Genomic DNA, 19,939 nt, shown 5'->3' with positions numbered 1-19,939 from the left:
CCAGTGGCACAGCGCTGATAGGGAGGCAAGAGGCCTGCCATTATCTGCTTTAAAACACCAGTCCAGCCAGACACACAGACAGCAGATAACTTCATACCACTTCATAAAAAGCTGTTTGTCCTGTGTCTGCCATTGACTCCTCAAAGCACTGAAATCACCCGAGTCAACAGGCTCGCCATCAAAGCAACTTCCTGCAGGCTGAGTGGAAGTGGCAACCAGACCTACTGCCCACAAACAACAGCTCTGCATAATACAGCAACGGAGATTAACGAAGAGAAACAGAATCAATACATACACTATATAAATTGAATTTTGATTTTTTTTTTGTAATAATAATGATAATAATCTCCATGTAATGTAGTTGATATATATACAGTACACTGCCTGTTAAAAAGATTGGGCTCAGTAAGGCTTCATTTGATCAAAAATACAATAATAACAGTAATATTGAAAAGTATTGTTATAAAATAACTATTTTCTATTGTAATATATTTTTAAATGTAATTTAACCCTGTGCTGGCAAAAAGCTGCATTTTCAGCAGCCATTACTCCAGTCCTCAGTGTTACTCGATCATTATTATAAGTTATTTTAGTATGCTGATTTTGGTGGTCATGAAACATTTCTTATTAGTAATGTTTTAAACCATTGTGATGGTCAATGATAGGTGAGCAACCTGTTCGGAAAAGAGAGAAAAAAAACACGACCAGAACGCTTTCTTTCAAGGTCAGGGTCATCTAACGGCTGAAAGTGTTGAACAGGTTTAGGATGCTGAAGCACACACCACTGCAAGAGTTATTTAAAAGCAGCCCAAGCCCCAGCTGAAGGAGACCGGCACAGATGATGTGGGGTCAGAAGTTCACTCCCAACAATAGGGAAGATCTCTTCATCAGACTGGCTGACAGCAACACAGCCCACGTTCCGCATTATTCACACCCGTCAGAGCTCAGCTTCACCAATTCAATAATAAAAAGCCTGCTGCAGGTTACGGTTGAGACAAAAGGCTTGAGCGGACCCACGTGGATCCTTGCATTTAGTTCAGAGAACATTCACCTTGATAGCTTCGGGTTACGGCAGATTTACGGAGGCATGCAGGGGTGGAGGGGGGACACATTATCCTGTTTCTGGGCAACAAGGGACACTAGAGAAGTGTAAACACCTAAAAGAACAGCAAAGGTGGGTCTAATTCAATTAGGTTTTATTAAGGGGCTATAAGTGAAATTGAGCTAACAAGCAATTATCCTCAGGAAAGTGTGTTAGACTTGTGTAATGTTGCTCACTTGTATCTAAAAACAAACTGGCTTCTGGTGGAAAATGGACAGTGTGTAAATCACGGGTTGTCATTTGTCCAAGAAGGCATCTGCTTGAATTGCCCCTGCTGAGAAGACCTTCACCTTTTTCTGGCATTTTGCCACTTTTATTTAGAAGAGGGTTGACGGAGGACAGTGGATCGGGAACAGGAAATGCCCACATGATCTACATACTCTGCACTAGTTACAAACGAACTGATAAACAAAAAAAATTGAAAAATATAAAATAAATAAATAAATAAAGTAAAATAAAATCAAAAAGGTTATTTAAAAGCTGGGAAAAAGTTGCTGGCAAATCACTTAATTAAAAAAGTTAAATACAATAAAATAAAATGAATGGATGTGGCAACTTTAGTAGGAAAGTAGCATGGCCAGAATTCAGTCAAGGACTGAAGTCAAGTCAATTTTATTATCAGTTGATTATGGCCTTGCTTGAGTGAGTGTCCTCTATGAAGAGATCAAGCCATCCAACTCTCCAGATAAGGGAGACACTGGGCACTCAGGCCGGCTTTATTTCCATGCCCTCCAGCTCCTCAGTGTGCACCCTGCTTTCACTGCCTCTTAATCGGAGACCACTTTAAAGTGCCACCGGTATACAAACACACGCAGCATCAACGAGCCAGACGAGCGCACCACAGCTAGAGCGATACGGACCCAAAAGCTGCTAGAAGTGTTGAGCAGCGCCCATGTGTGAATGTTAATGTAGATGTAAGCACTGAGGATAAGCAGTCAGATACATGGCCAAAGTCTTTCCCCCCCCGCCTCCAAGGCCCCCCATCTTCATTACATTACACTGCCTTTTAAATCATTTACTCCCTCGCTCTCTCTTTTCACTCTCGCTCTTTAGCTGTGAGAGTGTGAGTAATCCCATCAATATCCTCACCGGGCTTTTACGCTCTTTCACACAATGGATTCCGGCTCACTCAGCCACAGCACTCTCCGCCCCGTTCAAAAGCCAGGTCGGCAAACTTAGAAAAACAGAGCGCCGTCTGACAATTAGTCTTAAACCTTTAATAGCGAAGAGAGCAACGCCTCATGTGTGGCATTAGCTGCGGCTCCTTTAATTGTCACTGTGAAAGTGCATTCAGAGACATTGTGTCTCCTATTCATGAAAACACCTTTATTCACTCTAAGGGTGTGAAACGGCTCTTCCTGCCGGAGGAGGATCAAAAATCAGTGTTAAGTCCTTGATAATGCCGCTAAGAGATATGATGACCTGCTCTCTCCACAAAAGGGTTATGAAATGATCACAGCGCTTGATCATAATGCACCCACTGAGCCTAGCTGGATTAGAAAGTCCTGGCTGGACTCCCAAACACCTTTAATAGATTAAGAGAAGCCTATTTCTTTATGTATTCACATGCTCTGTCCTTTGTATTCTCCTTCTTTAATCGTATATGGTTTCAAAACACTTATTCACTCCGCTGAGTGATGAGATGGAGAAGAGGCAGAAACAGGAAGCCAAAAACTCATCCACTACATCTGGCATTAACATGCATTTTAGGTGAAAGGATTGTGAAGTGGCTCAGTGAAAACACGCTTTTAGATGGTTTGAAACATCGATGCATAAGATATCAATGCAATTGTGTTGTTATTCGATTTCAGCTATTCAGATTATATACAATGAGGGTTTACACTGCTAATAATCATGTCACTTTGATCGATCGTTGAATTGCATGTAAATCAATTTGGTTTAAAACATGCTTATATTAGTATTAATACTAAAATGTCACCGGCCAATGTAAAGAAGGCCTGAAATAAACCCAACAAAATCATGAAGTTAGTGCAAGCTTAAATAAATGAATTAAACATTAAATTAAAGTTTTGGTTAATGTCAGATTGTAAAAAACAAACAAGAGCTTTCACAAGCCCACATCTGATATTAAGTGCACTGGTGCTATGTTGATGTTCACAATTGATGATTAAAGCAATAGGGGTGATGTTGTGATTGGTGAGGGCATCATCAGTATCAAACCCACTGGTTTGGATAGGGTCCACTTCTCCCTTTACCCTCTAAGAGCAATTCCAGGCAGGAGGGAGGCTGCTGAACTCGTCCCATCCACCTCCATTTCCAAGTTCAAGCCACTCTTCTCATTAGTTGCTCTCAGAACCCCATAACTCAACATCAAACATCAGCATTAGGGAACAGCGCTGCTGCTGCAGCCTCTGTGGTTCTTGCTCGCTGTCCGGGATATAAACGAGGGCAGAAACGAATGTGACCTCACTTGGGACAACACTGCTGTGTGTTTCTCCTTTCCCGTTCTTTTGCTTCGAATCGAGGGTTGTGGGACCACGTTAATAATAAAGAGCGCCGCGGCCCCAGCAATGATTAAAGGAGAATGATACGCTTGATGCAGAGCAGACCCTGAAGGGTGTGTTTGCTGACAAACTGCCCCACTCTCTGACAGCTCAGGCGAGAGAGCGCACTCCCATGGCCGTGTTCGGCGGGGTTCACACACATACGCACGCAAACACTCTACATACACACATCCAAGTGTTGATCGTTCAAGTCTTTCACCACTCATGCCGGAGTATGGCACATTAGCGTAATATATGCTTTTCAGTTAAACAGCAATTGCATGTTTGGTGTGTCCCTAGACTTTTCTAATAAATGAAACTGATAGAGTCCATGCAAACAGAACGTGGCCTAATGATGGAGAGTGAATGAGCGAGAAGCCATTTTCCACCATCCAAAGTGGCAGGGATGCCTAATTGATATGGAAGAGTATTGTATTACACTGTAACTTAATGAGGCAGACGTCTTGTTTATGCTGAGAAGCTAATGTGTTTCACAGCTACTTGAGTGCATTAATTTCTCTGACAGGCTGGAACGTATCGAGCCCCTCCCGTGCTCGCCGGAGCCAAACCCTACGGGGCCGCACCGATCCCCGAACAAAACATGACGCCAGGGCTTGACTCAACAATCAGCACTCATAACACTATCAAATCTTATTCAAAGCAACAACAGACACAGTTAGTTTTATTTAAGCTGTTCTTTTCAACAACCTTCGGCATTGTTGTTGTGCATGGCAAGAGTTCACAGGTAATCAAATTGCAATATTTGTAGATAATTTCCAAGAATCAGTCACTCAGACTGTGCTCAGACTTGTAATAAAATAAAGACCTACAGAAAATATTGTATTTGTGCACTATTCAGAATTTAACTGAGAATATTTTACATTTTACTAAATTAAATTTAAATGTAAATAAACGCAGAAGTATAGCAATTTAAAATGATCTGAAATTAAATTTCTAACTGCAAAAGCAAAGCATGTGAAGATAAAGGATTTCATAATTTTTTTTTAGAAAAAATATTTATAGATCAAACAAACCAAATATTAAATGAACCAATGAAAAACCTAACCAGTGAACAACAAATGAACAAGCTATTAAACAAACAAACAAAAACAACTATCAAACAACAAATTAATAAACTACCAAATGAACAAATGATAGACAGACAGACAGAAAGACAGACGGACGGACGGACAGGCAGGCAAACAGACGGACAGACAGCATACTGTGCGTGGACATGAATGTGTTTCTCAGATCTATGCGAGATGCGTAAAATCTGGCGCTAGGGGTGAGTATCCACATTAATCACGATACCGCCCATCCCAGCAGACCCCATCCATCAGACTGCTGTTGCTGGCGGAAACCCGAGCCCACGCACCGCCTGAGACTGCCAGCCCGCAGTTGACGAATGAACATGGCCTTACACACACATAACACAAACACACACCTGTACTCACTCTCTCCGTCAGTCTCACAAACACATACTTCCAATACCTCAGAGCAATGAAGATGCTGCAGGGACAAAATACAGTACGCATTAGGTTCATGCAATAATTGTGAAACGTAACATTCCTGTTACTTCTGGCCTGACTACAGGAATACATTATTGGCTTATCGCTATTGGCCAGCATTTTAATGCCTATATCCAGAGACAAGTTTGTGTAAAATAGTGTGCAGTGCACAAAAATTAGATTTTTTTTTTATTTCCTTATAAAATGCAGAGTATACATTTTTAAGTGTGACTTAAGCATAAAAATCCCCAGAATTCCCATTTATGCAACAAGTCCAAACTGAAGACACGTCTCTCTCTCTCTGTCTCTTTCAGCATTTATATTTGCATTTCCGAGGGTCTTGATAGTTCACACTTTCAGCCAGGAAATGACCCAGCACAAACATAAACACGCACTGAATTCTGTTTACTGTTGCCTTAACGCATGATGACTAAATAGCAGCACGTTATTTAGATATTCTCATGCAAGCAGAAAGGAAAATCACGATCAGGGCACTCAGGGGGCTTTGTGATCTCATTTGTAATGAGGAGGGATGATCAGACAGACATGGAGACGGTGATTCCTGCGTTTGTCCGGCTAACTAAGTTAGGATCGCACGGACAACAATTTGTCTCATGTCCACTATTGGGGGAAGAGAGAAAATGAGAGAAAGAGAGCGAGAGAGAGTGAAGACGTGCAGCGGACAGAGGTCTCAGCTGGCTGTGAGATGGGAGGTTAGCGCTGTAGAGTTCCCCCCTCGCACAGACACGTCCACAGGGCCCAGGCCTTGTCAGATGGCATCATCTATCAGACCGGTGATGTGCACCACAGAGGCCACACTACGGTAGAAAGTGATCTGATTGATTGGAACCGCTCTTACACCTGACTGGAACAATGACCTGATTGGCCGCCAGGTCTGAGGAGCCTAGAGTCTCCTCTTCAATGACAGACCAGCAGTGGACCACTAGGTTAAATCAGATAACTTTTAGAAAGAACTGTATACATTTTATTTATAAAAAAGATACTGTATCTCCAGCTTTAAATCTAATTGGATAAGCCATGATGAAATAATGAATGAACACATGTACATTGATGTAGAACAGTAAAGTACAGTTAGGTTAAACTTTACCTATAATTCAACAAACAAAAACATTAAAAGTTTATCTTGAATAGAAAAAAAACCTGATGGCATATAGTACATAAGCAAAACAGAGAGTATTTAATAGTCATCATTAGCATTTCTAATAATAATAATAAATTATATAATAAATAATATTACATGTTTCTTACTGAACAGAAGGCTGTGAACGAGTTCAGAACTGTGTGCATGAGTTTAAAGGCAGCTTTTGACATCTGCCTGTGAAGGAAGTAGTCTCACCTTCCTCTTATTGGACAGCTGAACGATACAAACCCTCTAATTGTTATTATTCGAAGAAAAGGGCCAAAACTTTACCCTTAATATCCTTAACAAAAATTGTCGATTGAAAAAAAAATGTTTGCAAATGAAGCAGAAAATCAAGCTGTGGGAGCTAATTAAAGGCTTCATTTAGAGAAACATATTACTTATAATCACTTACAAATACTTCCTGCACCATGCCGAAAGTTCAATTATAGGTTTAGTGGAGTCGAGCGCCGAACTACCACGTTCTGATGTGGCAATGTGAAGCAGAGCCTCCTCGCAGTAATAACAGCCCAGATCTCCAGACTCGAGGGCCATAAAGGACAAGCACCACCCATACTGCCAAACGATCGACCCAGCAGCCAGCCTGCCAGCCTCCAGGCAGGTCACGGCCCACTCTGGCATCAAAGAGACTAGGCAGAGAGGATTTTCATTTGGACATGGTGCAATCTGTCACAATCCCATTTGATAATGAGAAATGTCCACCTAAAGTGTCTTTAATCTGAGCGTTTTTGAGTTATTACACAGACTGTGCAGCCACTGTTACGATTCCTCCCCAATGTCAAGTCTAAACCCTCTTACGAGGAAGTAATCTTATCATAGAGACCGAGAGAAGTAAAGTCTCATCAGTCAGTGAGTTTAGGACTGGGTGTTGCAAGCCACTGAAGAGCATCTGATATGATGATTGTGACCAAATCCAGCCGTCCACCTGGGACTTCATTCATTCTCTCCTTCCAGCACTCAAAGCTGCTTACAACAGCCACATCACGCCGTTCCAACCTGACGAAGAGGCCTATAGCAACTTGTTTCAAATCTTTACAACCAAACCGAATTAGAATACAGATTTCGGTGCCTCTTAAATGCCTGAGCGATCGATTGAAATATTTGTCCTGGTTCTCAGAAATGTACACAAGAAGCATGGGCATGGCTAGGCTTTTTTAGCAGCGGAGCAGCGTGAGTGGACTCAAACAGAAACAGAGGACACAAGGTGCGTTTATCAACAGATTGTTAGAATATCTAGCTAGAATATCAGCTGTTTCCTCCAGTGAAAATCTTGCCCTTAACACATACGTATGAACACATACATTAATTATACTTAAATATACTTAATTTAATTGTACTTTATACATAAACTACTGTGCAAAAGTCTTATTTTCACTCAAAAGACTGGGGTTTGGCTAGTTATTTATATCTTTTGCTTTAGTTTGTCAGTAGAAAATATCAGTTTCCAAACATTCATTTTTGCCATTAATTTTAATAATAATCTAGTGAGATTTTTGAATGCACAAGCAGTCTGAAAACAGCCGGTGCTCCACATGGAGATCTGATCTCACCATCATCGTATCTGTCTGATTGCATGAAAAAAACAAAGGAAACTGAGACAAACTAAATCCAGAAGAACTGTGGTCATATCACCAAGACGCTCGAAAATGTGCAAGTATAATGTGCCTAAGCCTTTTGCACAGTACTGCACTTTACAAACGACATTGTTGCTACTTTATAAAGAATGACCATACAGTCATTCACAGAATTGATTAAAGACAGTGACAGACAGCACTCATCTTAACTAAATATCAGAGTGATTGGCAGAGAAACACTGGAAACATTATGTGTGGTTTTGTATTAAACAATGACCCAGATCGTGAAATACATTTATTAGCCTTAGAGTAAGAGAAGCTTGGGAAATGAGAGCATCCAAGGAGCATGTGAAAGCTATGCATTTATTTCAAATATTTGTAATGTTCTTTAATGTTATCCATAGTTTTTTGTGGCTCTTTTTTTTTATCGGTTAAGGCACCGTTTAGCCACCGGTACAGTTTTAAAAGTATCAATATGGCACCGGTATCGTAAAAAAATAATGATAATCAATAACCCTTGTAACGGTGGCACGCCCCAGTGACCTTTTGGAAACAGTATCTATTTCATAGTTCGGGCGCCAGACAGGATTTTGGCCTGTCACCAATTAAATATCAAAATCCCGTGATAACCCAGGGAGATTTTTTAAAATACCACAGTTACTCAAACTACATGGGTTGCTTGTACAGTAGTTAATAGAAGACAAACAACAACAACTTGCAGTTCAAAAGAATTCATTGTTATATATTTGTCCCTTCTTTATACACAATTCTGGACACAAATCAAAAACCCCATATAATCAGGAGGAAAGGAACAAAAACAAAAACGAACAATAATAAACAAAAAAAAATAAAAATAATAATGATAATGTATAGAAAAACAACAATTGTAAACGACAAGGTTTTTCATACAGGCATAATTAAATGAACTTAGACATCCCAGTAAACAAGATCAGCAGATCGAGGCTTTCTCCTCCAAACAAAAACACTCATCAGCGGTCCAGCGAGAAAAAAAAACAAAAACAAAAAAACACAGGATTAGTATATATTTTTTTCTCTTGAACCACCAAAGTCATAGATATACTGAAAGGGAAATTAAATGAAAGTCAGTAATATAAATACGTCGGTCACTCAAAGCGACCCGCGAATGGGTGGAGGAAGTGCGTGCGATGAAGTGCGTTAGTGTGTGTGTGCGTGTGTGTGCAATATCGCTGACCATGTCTGGCAGGGAAAAGATCCTTGGGAGGCAGCGTTTTCTCCGGATTAGCAAAACCCAACGGAATGGCGATCTTGTGAGTTCCTTCAGCAGTTCGTTACACTCTTTGCAGCCTGGTGAATCTTTATTTCCGCACTCTCACTGACCCAATACAGCGTGCGTCTCACTCCCGCCGATCAACTCCTTTGTTTGGTTTGCTCACCTGCCACTTGGCGTTCGCGTTTACCATTTCCCCCCCTTTTTCCAAGCGATTTTTCCTTTTTATAATTTTGCCTTAATTGTTCCACATCCCGATATGGGCACGGAAGGGGCGGATTTTCTTTACATCGCCACACTCCCCCCCGCTGGGACAAACAACCCATGGTTGGCAAAACAACTAATATTTGGGTTTCTCTTAGAAGCCCAAAAACTCCTCATCTTCATCAGAGGACTGTTCGAAAATCTTAACGAGTTTTCTTTTTTCAATTAGCTCTAACTCTTCCATAGTTGGGTAGCACGGTTTCAAATTACAAACGTGCGCTGTTCTGACATCCTCTCCAGTTGTTTCCAGCGCGATCTGGTAGTTCAGCGGTCCCAATTTTCTCAGCACTCGGTAAGGACCTTTCCACTTGGGGGCTAGTTTTGCACTGAAATGTTGTTGTGCCTTGGACTGTGGAAAATTCCGTAACCAGATCCTGTCCTTTTCTTTAAAGAACACGTCTCGTCTGTTTTTGTTGTAACTTCTCAGCTGTCGTTTTTTGGCTTTTTTACAGCATTCTTCAGCTTGTGATTTTAACTGGGCTAGTTGATTTACCACATCATAGGATGGATTTGATGGTGAGAGATTTTTACCTTGAAGTATCTTGTCCATTGGGCCTTGTAATTTTCTTCCTAGCTGGAGCTCCGCAGGGGACATGCCAGTGCTTTCTTGAACGGCTGAGTTAAGAGCAAAACGAAGCTCAGGTAAATACTGATCCCATTTTTTATGGTTTTCATCCACATAGGAGGCAATCATGCATTTCAAAGTGCGGTTAACTCTCTCTGTCATATTGGTTTGTGGGTGATAGGCAGTTGTTAATTTGGGGGTAACACTCCATTTCTCACACAGTTCTTTGAATATGGAAGAGACAAACTGAGTTCCCCGGTCAGACAAGATGAAGTCCGGTACTCCATATCGGGTGAGGATTTCCGTTCGGAGAATCGTTGCTATGGTGCTCGCAATTGCAGTGCGCATTGGAAAGAGCTCAACCCATCGAGAGAAATAATCCACAAAAACTAGAAGGTATTCATGTCTGCGAGTACTACTTGGCAAAGGTCCCATTATGTCCACTCCTACCATCTTGTTGGGTTGCGACACTGTAATTGGTTGTAGTTTGCCAGCTGGTTTCTGATTTTCATATTTAAGCTTTTGACATTTTTCACAACACTTGACATGGTGTTTTACATCGGTCCACATTCCAGGCCAAAAAACAACATGATGCAATCGTTTGTAGGTCTTGAATATGCCACCATGACCGCTTAGAGGATTGGAGTGGTAGTATTGAAGGACAGATGGAATGAGACTGCGAGGGAGGTACACCCTGTAGTGGACTTGGTCCTTTGTTAGGTAAGTCTTGTGATAAAGTTTGTCTTCGACTACCTCATACTTGTCTTTCCATGTGCTGTTGTCTTGTGCCAAGGCTTTGAGCAATTTTACGATTTCAGAATCCTTGTGTTGCTCTTCCCAGATGGTTGCAGCAGTGACTGGCAATTCATCAGTGTCCGTCTGGCTGGAGTATAGGTTACATCCTGATATGCTGGGAACTCTAGAAAGAGCATCAGGTGCCACATTAAGTTTTCCTTTCCTGTATTCAATGATGAAATCAAACTTTTGCAACCTTAAGGCCCATCTGACGAGGCGACTGGTGGACTTTGGGGAGCTCATAACCCACTGGAGAGCCATGTGGTCTGTAACTACGGTGAACATGCGATACTCCAAGTAATGCTGCCACTTTTCAAGTGCCCATATGACTGCAAGACACTCTTTCTCTGTTGCGGTGTAATTTCTTTCAGCCTTATTCAGTGCTCTGCTTGCATAAGCAATAACTACTTCCATTCCCTGGTCCTTCCTTTGTGTTAGCACAGCTCCAAGACCTGTGTCGCTGGCATCAGTGTGCACCATGAAGGGTAACTGGAGGTTTGGATGGCTCAGGATGGGAGGTGAAGTAAGGTGGGTTTTTAATTGTTCAAAGGCTTCTTGACATTGTGGTGTCCAGTGAAACGAGTTCCCTTTTTTCTTTAGCGCATTTATGGGTTCAGCAATTTGAGAAAAATTAGGAACAAAGCGGTGGTACCAACCGGCTAGTCCCAGGAAGCGCTGGACCTCTTTGATGTCTCGTGGCACAGGGTAAGATTTGATGGCCTCAACTTTGCTTGCGTCTGCAGTAATACCATTTATGCTAACAACATGACCCAAGAATGTAATCTCCTTAAGGCAAAACTTGCTCTTTTTCAGGTTGATAGTCAGTCCAGCCTCCTGAAGCTTAAGAAGGACTGATTGGAGATCGTTGAAGTGCTGAGCCACTGATGGTGAATAGATGATAATATCGTCAATGTAGACAAAGCATATTTTTCCTCTCAATTTTCCCAGTACAGTCTCCATTAGCCTCTGGAATGTGGCGGGGGCATTTTTCAGACCAAAAGGCATTACATTAAAGTGGTACAGTCCTGAAGGTGTAATAAATGCAGTTTTATGCTTACTTTGGGCTTCCATGGCCACCTGCCAGTAGCCACTATTTAGGTCGATGGTTGTGAAGATTGCTGAACCGGAGAGTGATTCGAGTATCTCAGTTATATTTGGAATTGGGTAAGCATCGTTCTCAGTTACTGCATTTAGTTTTCGGTAATCAACACAAAATCTAAGGCTGCCATCTTTTTTGGGGACCAACACGACAGGCGATGCCCAGCCAGAGTGTGATGGTTCCACAATTCCTGCTTTCACCATTTCTTCAAGCTGCTCTTTTACAACGAACTGCTTGGCAGGTGACATGCGGTAAGGACGCTGTTTGATAGGGACCTGATGGTTAGTATAAATACAGTGTTTCAGAACATCAGTACGTCCAGGTTGTACAACACACACTTGGGTATTGGTCTCTAAGATGGTCTTTAATTTTTTTTTGTCAAGGGGAGATAGATGTGCTTCACTTACTGCTGTGTCGATTAGCGTTTGTACATTTGCTTCAACAGATGCCGCTATGAATGCAGGTTGGGGTGGAGGAATAGAACTTAATAGTGAGAGGGATGGGTTAAGTGTCCTCGGAGGCTGCTCTGGTTGCTGGCCTGAAGGGCTAGGTATGCAGTAAGGAACTTCAGGTACACTGGCATTACCAGGTTGAAAAGGATACTCCTCTTGTGGAGTAATCTTGAATGAATATTTTCTATCAATGACATTTATTTGTAAGCCACTGAAGTAAATGAAATCCAACCCGAGAATCACAGCGTATGCAAGTGCTTGGGGGGACAGGATAGCAACAGGTAGAGTAAAAGTTTGGTCATGCATATTGATTTGCAATTGAACCCATCCTAATGGGACTTCTGCTTCACCATTTGCTAGGTACAGTGGACCAAGTGACCAAGGCTTGAGTTCTCCTGGCAAGAAGAGCTTTCTCCACAAGCTTTCGTGGATCATGGTATAGCTTGCACCTGTATCTAGAATGGCCTTTCCAAGCACTTGCATACGCTGTGATTCTCGGGTTGGATTTCATTTACTGTTTCCAAAAGGTCCCTGTTCGGGCGCCACTTCTGTAACGGTGGCACGCCCCAGTGACCTTTTGGAAACAGTATCTATTTCATAGTTCGGGCGCCAGACAGGATTTTGGCCTGTCACCAATTAAATATCAAAATCCCGTGATAACCCAGGGAGATTTTTTAAAATACCACAGTTACTCAAACTACATGGGTTGCTTGTACAGTAGTTAATAGAAGACAAACAACAACAACTTGCAGTTCAAAAGAATTCATTGTTATATATTTGTCCCTTCTTTATACACAATTCTGGACACAAATCAAAAACCCCATACAATCAGGAGGAAAGGAACAAAAACAAAAACGAACAATAATAAACAAAAAAAAAATAAAAATAATAATGATAATGTATAGAAAAACAACAATTGTAAACGACAAGGTTTTTCATACAGGCATAATTAAATGAACTTAGACATCCCAGTAAACAAGATCAGCAGATCGAGGCTTTCTCCTCCAAACAAAAACACTCATCAGCGGTCCAGCGAGAAAAAAAAACAAAAACAAAAAAACACAGGATTAGTATATATTTTTTTCTCTTGAACCACCAAAGTCATAGATATACTGAAAGGGAAATTAAATGAAAGTCAGTAATATAAATACGTCGGTCACTCAAAGCGACCCGCGAATGGGTGGAGGAAGTGCGTGCGATGAAGTGCGTTAGTGTGTGTGTGCGTGTGTGTGCAATATCGCTGACCATGTCTGGCAGGGAAAAGATCCTTGGGAGGCAGCGTTTTCTCCGGATTAGCAAAACCCAACGGAATGGCGATCTTGTGAGTTCCTTCAGCAGTTCGTTACACTCTTTGCAGCCTGGTGAATCTTTATTTCCGCACTCTCACTGACCCAATACAGCGTGCGTCTCACTCCCGCCGATCAACTCCTTTGTTTGGTTTGCTCACCTGCCACTTGGCGTTCGCGTTTACCATTTCCCCCCCTTTTTCCAAGCGATTTTTCCTTTTTATAATTTTGCCTTAATTGTTCCACATCCCGATATGGGCACGGAAGGGGCGGATTTTCTTTACATCGCCACACTCCCCCCCGCTGGGACAAACAACCCATGGTTGGCAAAACAACTAATATTTGGGTTTCTCTTAGAAGCCCAAAAACTCCTCATCTTCATCAGAGGACTGTTCGAAAATCTTAACGAGTTTTCTTTTTTCAATTAGCTCTAACTCTTCCATAGTTGGGTAGCACGGTTTCAAATTACAAACGTGCGCTGTTCTGACATCCTCTCCAGTTGTTTCCAGCGCGATCTGGTAGTTCAGCGGTCCCAATTTTCTCAGCACTCGGTAAGGACCTTTCCACTTGGGGGCTAGTTTTGCACTGAAATGTTGTTGTGCCTTGGACTGTGGAAAATTCCGTAACCAGATCCTGTCCTTTTCTTTAAAGAACACGTCTCGTCTGTTTTTGTTGTAACTTCTCAGCTGTCGTTTTTTGGCTTTTTTACAGCATTCTTCAGCTTGTGATTTTAACTGGGCTAGTTGATTTACCACATCATAGGATGGATTTGATGGTGAGAGATTTTTACCTTGAAGTATCTTGTCCATTGGGCCTTGTAATTTTCTTCCTAGCTGGAGCTCCGCAGGGGACATGCCAGTGCTTTCTTGAACGGCTGAGTTAAGAGCAAAACGAAGCTCAGGTAAATACTGATCCCATTTTTTATGGTTTTCATCCACATAGGAGGCAATCATGCATTTCAAAGTGCGGTTAACTCTCTCCGTCATATTGGTTTGTGGGTGATAGGCAGTTGTTAATTTGGGGGTAACACTCCATTTCTCACACAGTTCTTTGAATATGGAAGAGACAAACTGAGTTCCCCGGTCAGACAAGATGAAGTCCGGTACTCCATATCGGGTGAGGATTTCCGTTCGGAGAATCGTTGCTATGGTGCTCGCAATTGCAGTGCGCATTGGAAAGAGCTCAACCCATCGAGAGAAATAATCCACAAAAACTAGAAGGTATTCATGTCTGCGAGTACTACTTGGCAAAGGTCCCATTATGTCCACTCCTACCATCTTGTTGGGTTGCGACACTGTAATTGGTTGTAGTTTGCCAGCTGGTTTCTGATTTTCATATTTAAGCTTTTGACATTTTTCACAACACTTGACATGGTGTTTTACATCGGTCCACATTCCAGGCCAAAAAACAACATGATGCAATCGTTTGTAGGTCTTGAATATGCCACCATGACCGCTTAGAGGATTGGAGTGGTAGTATTGAAGGACAGATGGAATGAGACTGCGAGGGAGGTACACCCTGTAGTGGACTTGGTCCTTTGTTAGGTAAGTCTTGTGATAAAGTTTGTCTTCGACTACCTCATACTTGTCTTTCCATGTGCTGTTGTCTTGTGCCAAGGCTTTGAGCAATTTTACGATTTCAGAATCCTTGTGTTGCTCTTCCCAGATGGTTGCAGCAGTGACTGGCAATTCATCAGTGTCCGTCTGGCTGGAGTATAGGTTACATCCTGATATGCTGGGAACTCTAGAAAGAGCATCAGGTGCCACATTAAGTTTTCCTTTCCTGTATTCAATGATGAAATCAAACTTTTGCAACCTTAAGGCCCATCTGACGAGGCGACTGGTGGACTTTGGGGAGCTCATAACCCACTGGAGAGCCATGTGGTCTGTAACTACGGTGAACATGCGATACTCCAAGTAATGCTGCCACTTTTCAAGTGCCCATATGACTGCAAGACACTCTTTCTCTGTTGCGGTGTAATTTCTTTCAGCCTTATTCAGTGCTCTGCTTGCATAAGCAATAACTACTTCCATTCCCTGGTCCTTCCTTTGTGTTAGCACAGCTCCAAGACCTGTGTCGCTGGCATCAGTGTGCACCATGAAGGGTAACTGGAGGTTTGGATGGCTCAGGATGGGAGGTGAAGTAAGGTGGGTTTTTAATTGTTCAAAGGCTTCTTGACATTGTGGTGTCCAGTGAAACGAGTTCCCTTTTTTCTTTAGCGCATTTATGGGTTCAGCAATTTGAGAAAAATTAGGAACAAAGCGGTGGTACCAACCGGCTAGTCCCAGGAAGCGCTGGACCTCTTTGATGTCTCGTGGCACAGGGTAAGATTTGATGGCCTCAACTTTGCTTGCGTCTGCAGTAATACCATTTATGCTAACAACATGACCCAAGAATGTAATCTCCTTAAGGCAAAACTTGCTCTTTTTCAGGTTGATAGTCAGTCCAGCCTCCTGAAGCTTAAGAAGGACTGATTGGAGATCGTTGAAGTGCTGAGCCACTGATGGTGAATAGATGATAATATCGTCAATGTAGACAAAGCATATTTTTCCTCTCAATTTTCCCAGTACAGTCTCCATTAGCCTCTGGAATGTGGCGGGGGCATTTTTCAGACCAAAAGGCATTACATTAAAGTGGTACAGTCCTGAAGGTGTAATAAATGCAGTTTTATGCTTACTTTGGGCTTCCATGGCCACCTGCCAGTAGCCACTATTTAGGTCGATGGTTGTGAAGATTGCTGAACCGGAGAGTGATTCGAGTATCTCAGTTATATTTGGAATTGGGTAAGCATCGTTCTCAGTTACTGCATTTAGTTTTCGGTAATCAACACAAAATCTAAGGCTGCCATCTTTTTTGGGGACCAACACGACAGGCGATGCCCAGCCAGAGTGTGATGGTTCCACAATTCCTGCTTTCACCATTTCTTCAAGCTGCTCTTTTACAACGAACTGCTTGGCAGGTGACATGCGGTAAGGACGCTGTTTGATAGGGACCTGATGGTTAGTATAAATACAGTGTTTCAGAACATCAGTACGTCCAGGTTGTACAACACACACTTGGGTATTGGTCTCTAAGATGGTCTTTAATTTTTTTTTGTCAAGGGGAGATAGATGTGCTTCACTTACTGCTGTGTCGATTAGCGTTTGTACATTTGCTTCAACAGATGCCGCTATGAATGCAGGTTGGGGTGGAGGAATAGAACTTAATAGTGAGAGGGATGGGTTAAGTGTCCTCGGAGGCTGCTCTGGTTGCTGGCCTGAAGGGCTAGGTATGCAGTAAGGAACTTCAGGTACACTGGCATTACCAGGTTGAAAAGGATACTCCTCTTGTGGAGTAATCTTGAATGAATATTTTCTATCAATGACATTTATTTGTAAGCCACTGAAGTAAATGAAATCCAACCCGAGAATCACAGCGTATGCAAGTGCTTGGGGGGACAGGATAGCAACAGGTAGAGTAAAAGTTTGGTCATGCATATTGATTTGCAATTGAACCCATCCTAATGGGACTTCTGCTTCACCATTTGCTAGGTACAGTGGACCAAGTGACCAAGGCTTGAGTTCTCCTGGCAAGAAGAGCTTTCTCCACAAGCTTTCGTGGATCATGGTATAGCTTGCACCTGTATCTAGAATGGCCTTTCCAAGCACTTGCATACGCTGTGATTCTCGGGTTGGATTTCATTTACTGTTTCCAAAAGGTCCCTGTTCGGGCGCCACTTCTGTAACGGTGGCACGCCCCAGTGACCTTTTGGAAACAGTATCTATTTCATAGTTCGGGCGCCAGACAGGATTTTGGCCTGTCACCAATTAAATATCAAAATCCCGTGATAACCCAGGGAGATTTTTTAAAATACCACAGTTACTCAAACTACATGGGTTGCTTGTACAGTAGTTAATAGAAGACAAACAACAACAACTTGCAGTTCAAAAGAATTCATTGTTATATATTTGTCCCTTCTTTATACACAATTCTGGACACAAATCAAAAACCCCATATAATCAGGAGGAAAGGAACAAAAACAAAAACGAACAATAATAAACAAAAAAAAATAAAAATAATAATGATAATGTATAGAAAAACAACAATTGTAAACGACAAGGTTTTTCATACAGGCATAATTAAATGAACTTAGACATCCCAGTAAACAAGATCAGCAGATCGAGGCTTTCTCCTCCAAACAAAAACACTCATCAGCGGTCCAGCGAGAAAAAAAAACAAAAACAAAAAAACACAGGATTAGTATATATTTTTTTCTCTTGAACCACCAAAGTCATAGATATACTGAAAGGGAAATTAAATGAAAGTCAGTAATATAAATACGTCGGTCACTCAAAGCGACCCGCGAATGGGTGGAGGAAGTGCGTGCGATGAAGTGCGTTAGTGTGTGTGTGCGTGTGTGTGCAATATCGCTGACCATGTCTGGCAGGGAAAAGATCCTTGGGAGGCAGCGTTTTCTCCGGATTAGCAAAACCCAACGGAATGGCGATCTTGTGAGTTCCTTCAGCAGTTCGTTACACTCTTTGCAGCCTGGTGAATCTTTATTTCCGCACTCTCACTGACCCAATACAGCGTGCGTCTCACTCCCGCCGATCAACTCCTTTGTTTGGTTTGCTCACCTGCCACTTGGCGTTCGCGTTTACCATTTCCCCCCCTTTTTCCAAGCGATTTTTCCTTTTTATAATTTTGCCTTAATTGTTCCACATCCCGATATGGGCACGGAAGGGGCGGATTTTCTTTACATCGCCACACCCTACTAGCGAGACGGGTTTAAACCAGTAATCTGAAAAACAACCTATTATTTAGGATACCTAATGCTGTAAGGAAGTTCAGTGACAGAAACATATTTGTGCTTCTAATAAAATCAGATCTGCTTGACACTTTTACTGCTGCTAACTGAAAACTAACAGGATTCTACACAATACATACGCACAAATACCTAGAAGTGTACCTTCTATAAATACCTTCTAAGTGAACCTAGAAAACATACAGCTAGAAAGTGATGAAAGTTATTTCTATGGCAGCTTCACTTGAAAATAAATATTCACCACTTAAAAACACCTGAAAATTGGCTTAAAAATAACTAATGAAAAACATGTTAATTCAGTGAAATTACACAGATGACATTGCAGGTGGTCAATTAAACATTGGTCTTCCAGCTACAGATCTAAGACAGACATGTATTATTACATTCAAAGAAAGTACATAATCAAAATGATGTATCTGAATATGAAAACACTCGAACAACAGTGAAACGCACTCACTCAGAGCTATAAAGGGTCAAGGACAAGCATCAGAATCAATGCTAAGCAACTTCAATTTAGATTTTTTAACAAAACTTGAAAGGTTACATTCTGAAAGCAGCCAAGAGTGCGCAGACATGTATGAATGCACATAAAATGTCGGAAGCAAGGCAGCCTAAGAAGAAGAAAAAAGAAACAGCCTTTAGAAGAAGCAACGCTAAGCAGTAATGTGTGCAGTGACATCTGGGACTGTAATCAGCCGGACGCTTTCAAGACCTGCCAAAGCAAACAAGGCAATAACAAATCCACTTTACAGATCAGTGATCTGCCCTGGACCGGGCCAAGCCAAACACAGGAGGACAGGAGTCTGCAGAGCAGGTTCAATCTATTTCTGTGACCCTTACAGTCCACCGATCCCCCCAACAAAGAGTCACACCATTCCCACCAACTGTCAAACACACCCACTACACAAAAACACCTGCAAGCTGATGCTTCATTTAAAAAAAAAAAACACGAAAGTTTCTGTGTAATTTTTTTATTGCCACTAATATAGTATGAGCAGCTTCAAATAGATGACATCTAAATTTGCATTAAAGTTGTTTGTGACAGCCCGGTCCTCCCATACGCCATTTATCACCACTTCTGGCAGCCTTTTCATCACAAAAGGTGCATAAACAAATAAACAAATATTGTTTTTGGAAGAACTGCATATTCACAAAAACATACATTGTACCTATCTCAGATAAAATAGTGCCAGATGGAGAAGAAGAATAAATGAAAGACCTCATTGATTTGTTTTGAGGGGGGTGACTATGGAGCCAGAAGAGTCTCAATAAAGATAAATGCACACACTACATTCACATATGCACACACAGGATTCATAGATGCACACACATGATTCATAAATACACACACAAGATGCACAAATGCGCACAAAATTCACAAATGCACACACAAAATTTAAAAAGCACAGAAGATTCACAAATGCATACAAAATTCAGAAATGCACACAAAAATCAGAAATACACACACAATTCAGAAATGCAAACAACATTTACAAATGCACTCAAGATTCACAAATGCACAGGACAAGATTCACAAATGCACAGGACAAGATTCAGAAATGTATTTCTGATGCA

The 19,939-nt window shown here is 41.7% G+C and overlaps 1 protein-coding gene and 2 long non-coding RNA genes across 26 annotated transcripts in view; 2 read left to right on the top strand and 1 right to left on the bottom strand.

The window, feature by feature from the left end:
- The window catches only part of bcas3 (BCAS3 microtubule associated cell migration factor), a 234,816-nt gene that overhangs the window by 18,475 nt on the left and 196,402 nt on the right, over positions 1-19,939 (bottom strand). The window lies entirely within an intron of this gene.
- On the top strand, positions 8,243-11,702 carry LOC113058516 (uncharacterized). Of its 8 annotated transcripts, none has more exons than XR_003277998.1 (6): positions 8,243-10,005; positions 10,151-10,648; positions 10,770-10,863; positions 11,162-11,251; positions 11,324-11,428; positions 11,537-11,702. It is a non-coding gene; the product is annotated as an uncharacterized LOC113058516 (long non-coding RNA). The 8 variants fall into 8 exon arrangements; XR_003277997.1 differs by having other exon boundaries at positions 8,244-10,005; positions 10,770-11,020; XR_003277996.1 differs by having other exon boundaries at positions 8,245-9,655; positions 9,938-10,005; positions 10,770-11,251.
- LOC113058514 (uncharacterized) lies at positions 12,104-16,158 on the top strand. 11 transcript variants are annotated; one of them, XR_003277988.1, is made up of 6 exons: positions 12,104-14,111; positions 14,394-14,461; positions 14,607-15,104; positions 15,226-15,707; positions 15,780-15,884; positions 15,993-16,158. It is a non-coding gene; the product is annotated as an uncharacterized LOC113058514 (long non-coding RNA). The 11 variants fall into 11 exon arrangements; XR_003277986.1 differs by having other exon boundaries at positions 14,394-15,104; XR_003277984.1 differs by having other exon boundaries at positions 14,272-15,104.

This window comes from Carassius auratus, chromosome 40, assembly GCF_003368295.1.
Source record: "Carassius auratus strain Wakin chromosome 40, ASM336829v1, whole genome shotgun sequence".
NCBI lineage: Eukaryota > Metazoa > Chordata > Actinopteri > Cypriniformes > Cyprinidae > Carassius > Carassius auratus.
Note: the sequence above shows the minus strand (reverse complement) of the source record. Positions and strands in the feature narration are given on the sequence as shown.